At 38.0% G+C, this 4,655-nt stretch overlaps 1 pseudogene; it reads right to left on the reverse strand.

Annotated features, from left to right (window-relative positions):
* Positions 1-992: 992 nt before the first annotated feature.
* On the reverse strand, positions 993-1,665 carry LOC102477459 (uncharacterized protein C12orf31 homolog; annotated as a pseudogene).
* Positions 1,666-4,655: the final 2,990 nt, after the last annotated feature.

Raw genomic sequence — 4,655 nt, forward strand, 5'->3', positions numbered from 1 at the left:
TTCTTCTTCTTCTTCTTCTTCTTCTTCTTCTTCGGAGAGGTTTTTGCTGTAGGGCACGTGTGCTTGCCAGGAAGACAGAGAGAGTTAGAGAGACAGAAAGCAAGAAATCACCCCCAATGGGAAATGGTCACATCGCAATCCCTTCTCCTCCATTCTTCTCTTGGGATCTTGGGCACGCACACCCGACATGAGTTTAAGCCCCCAGGTCCAGCACTCAAACCACGGTCGACTACATGGGAGTTCAGCGACATAGCCATGACAACAACTGCTGGTCCCAATGTATGTTTATTCTATCAGGCCTATTTATTATGATTCTTAAATTATTTATATTCTTTTATTTTATTTATAGTCTTAAATTACTTATACTACTTAAATCCTGTCTAATTAATCTCTTCCTTCACGAGGGAATGACATTAATATCTACCATCATGGATGTGGATTTGTCCATACCTTTTAGTGACTCAGCTCCACAGTCTATGTGTGGATTGGAATATGTGCATATAAACACAGATGCTTATCCTTATATTCTCTTGAGTTCAACTCATGAAATGAAAAGTCACCAATGCAATTTATTTTTTTTCAAAATATCTTTTATTCTGGATGACACAAATCAAAGGTCCATATATGTACTGTTTTTATAAAGATTCACTGACAAATGGCATAATTACATAAGCTTTCTTTAAATGAATTCACTCAAACTCACCAGTACATCGTTTATCTTCACTGACTATAATTACCAAGTTGTAAGAACAAACCATTATAATTACATTAATAACCTGAAATTGTTTAGTGTCTGATAGTACCTGAAAACTGGGTGGCATCTAAAAATGATCAGTATAGCTTTCATTCATCAAAGAAAATATTTTATTCAAGTTCCCCAAACAAACTTGAGGAATTGTGTTGTTTTAATTAAAGTCATTTCAATGGGATATGAAATCACTGTATACAATTGAATCAAACTGTCCCAGTTGGCATCTTTAGTTTATAAGGGTCTACCAGGCCAAATCCTTTGCTGCCTTCATTGCTTTTGCTTCGCTTTTCCCCTTTGCTTTCTCTCGCTTTGCCTTTAATCTTTGTCTTTGCCTCTGGTTCATCCTTCATCCATACTGGGTACTGTCTATGCTAGTCTAGAAGACTCTTTTGATTTCTCTTAATATTAGTTTCCATTTTCATATCATCTTTTTCATCATTCACTTCACAGTGCGTTTTCTCTTGGTGATGTTTGGGACCACCACAGTAGCAAACTCTTTTTTTTTTTTTTTTTGAGAGGTTTTTTGCTATAGGGCGCGTGTGCTCGCCAGACAGAGACAGACAGAGAGACAGAAAGCGAGAAATCACCCCCTAGGGGGGACGGTCACGCCGCAATCCCTTCTCCTCCATTCTCCTCTCGGGATCTTGGGCACACACTCACACGCGCCCGGCATGAGTTTTAAGCCACCGGGTCCGGGACGCGAACCGTGGTCAACTATGTGGGAGTCCAACAACATAGCCATTACGCTAACTGCTGGTTCCCACAGTAGCAAACTCTTGAACATCTTTCATTAAAGCATCACTATCTACTTTGAGAATGCTTTTAAATCTGTTGAGCTCCTTTGGGGCATTTTTTTTCTTCTTCTTTTCAGCACGCATCTTCCTCTCCCACTTACTCTGTAAGCTTTTAGCCATGTTTTACCAAAAGGGTCACACACACGCACCACAGGATCATGCCGACCGGAAGTCGAAAAGTCATCAATGTAATTTAAACTTTGTTACTCTACTCTGTATGTCTCTCAACATTTATTACATATACATGACCACTTCTTAGTATTTGTATGTTATCTATTTAAATTATACAAAAGTTTCCCATGTTATTACTTTTTCAGATATTGCCATGGCTATTAATATGCCAAGTAGTTCAGCACTTTTTACCCTTTGAACCATGTCTTCACTAGTGTCTGTCATGGAACTTAAACAGATATTTTTGTGATTGTAATAAACAAAGTGGTCTTTTACAGCACAGCTCTAATGCCGAGAGGTATTTCTTTCAACAAACTTGTTCTCCTGGGAGGAAGTGGAAATGGACGTTCCATTCATTTTGCATGTGACTCTGTACATGTGTTAATATTGAAAAGACCCAATGAGATATGAATTCAATGATAGAGAATCTGTGAGAGGAGGAGTCAGGCCAAGATTCATGTGCTTTCCTGTAATATTTGCAAAATGTGGATTATGGGATATTTGGGATAAATTCACATTAATAATTCATCTAGGAGCAAAATTTAACTCAAATGAATACTGAAAATAAACCAAAGCTGCTTCTTCATTACTAAATTATTTTAAGAACGTTATAACTTGACAACTAAGTAAAATTGATCTGTAAGTGTTTAATTCTTGAGGTAGGAATTTTAGACTTTTCCTATTTTTGTAGTTTCTTACTGGGGTGTGTTAAATACAGATAAGGTGCTTCACTCATCCAGTGAGCATTTCTAGGAAATTTTCTTTTTAACTGTCTTTTAATTTGAATAACTATCTTAGATTAATAAAAGTAGTTTAAACCATTGGTTTTACTAGTGGCGGCAAAGCCCATCAGGGTAATGGTGAATAATACTGATAGGAATATTGGTGTTCGAATACTTGCTTTCACTTTCTTTGTGCAGAATTTCTAAATTCTATAGTAATTACATGTTTAATATTTTAGAGGAACAATCACACTGTTTTCTACGGCAGCTCCATCATTTTACATTTGCACTAGCAATACGTAAAAGCTCCCTTTGCTCCACGTCCTCACCAACACTTTTTTTCAACTTTTATGTAGATAATAACTCTCATAATGGATATGAAATACTGTTCATATATCCGACAAGACCTTCAGAATTGCTCAAGGGCCATGGTAGATTGCTTCCCTCAACAGTAGCTGGATCTAGACTGCAGTAGAGTTTAATGGTTTGGGGGAGAATTAGCCAGAAAAAGATTTCTTAGGCAAGGGTATTGCTGTCTTACAAGTGCTGAGTGTAGTTTTATAACTATTTATATACTAACAAGGCTTTTGTCCAAAGTCCTATACAAGGTGAGCTGAGCAATGTCTGCTGACGTCATCACTTGGACCATTACTACACCTAAACAAAATTAATAAATTTTAGGACTAGCAGTTAGCGTAATGGCTATGTTGCTGGATTCCCATGTAGTTAATCCTGGTTCGCATCCCGGACCTGGTGGCTTAAAACTCACGCCGGGCGCTTGTGCATGCATGCCCAAGATCCCAAGAGGAGAATGGAGGAGAAGGGATTGCGGTGTGGCCATCCCCCCAGGGGGTGATTTCTCGCTTTCTGTCTCTCTGTCTCTCTCTGTCTGTCTGGCGAGTGCACACGCCCTATAGCAAAAACCTTTAAAAAAAAAAAAAGAATAAATCTTAGCTATGGTCAAGGGACATGTCAATGTAGGTAATGGGCCTATGATGAATTCCTAGTTTTGAGGAAGAATCTATGGAGAAGCCCAATACTATCTCTATGCACAATGAGAAAGGTTTGGTTTAGTTAGGAATGCCCAAATTGGGGGAGTTGCCATAATAACTACTTAAGAAACATCTTTTTGGGAGCATTTGGGTTGCAAGGGACTTGAAAGCATGAGATTCAGTCACCTCAAATAGTGACTGAGCTCATCAAAATATGGAGAATACCAGACTTACCTAATCACTTTAGGTACTTCTTTGATGATGTTGATAGAGCTACCTGAAAAGCCCTAAAGACTGTTACATGTAAACTAGTATATTTTACAAGTTTTGTAAACAGAAACTTAAAGCTTGATTTCAAAAACAAAGAAAGAAATAAAAATCCAGAATTTTAGAGAAAACTGAGAATTACTTCAAGATTTAGACATTAATTTTGTGTTCCTATTTTAGGGTGCTAATATTTAAACATAACAAGAAGTTTTAGAATTGAGAAAATATTGCTAGAAATGATTCAAGATCACAACCTAACTGCAAAATATTTAAATATAGAACATTTTTGAATTACTGATTTGTCATGCTATTTATAAGCTATTAATCTAAATTGAATTATGCATATACATATATATGTTGAACACAACTACTCAAACACATGATAATAAATTTTAAACTTTTAACCCTAGTTTATTTTTTAATATCTTTAAAATTTTTTATTGCCAGAGGATGCATGTGTGCACCAGGGAAAGGAAGAGCAATCACTGCCTAGTAGAGCATATGGCTGAACCACAGTCCTGTTTTTCTCTTCTCCTCCTCCTGGTTAGGATACTGGATATGCACACACACATACCTGGCATGTCCTTCTAACTGCTGGTGCTGAGACTTGAATCATGTGGTTGGCAATGTGGGACCCTACTCCCTAAACCACTGTGCTACAGGGCTGGTCCTAACCTTAATTTTAAAACAGTTACCTTTAGTAACATCTTTTTTTTTTTTCTTTTTAAGAGGTTTTTGCTATAGGGCATGTGTGCTCACCAGACAGACAGAGACAGAGAGATAGAAAGTGAGAAATCACCCTCCAGGAGGGATGGCCATGCCGCGATCCCTTCTCCTCCATTCTCCTCTCGGGATCTTGGGCATGCACACACGCCTGGCATGAGTTTAAGCCACCGGGTCCGGGACTCGAACAGCGGTTGACTACATGGGAGTCCAGCAACATAGCCATTACGCTAAC

The sequence above is a fragment of the Tupaia chinensis genome, unplaced genomic scaffold, assembly GCF_000334495.1.
Source record: "Tupaia chinensis unplaced genomic scaffold, TupChi_1.0 Scaffold146604_1, whole genome shotgun sequence".
Classification (NCBI taxonomy): domain Eukaryota; kingdom Metazoa; phylum Chordata; class Mammalia; order Scandentia; family Tupaiidae; genus Tupaia; species Tupaia belangeri.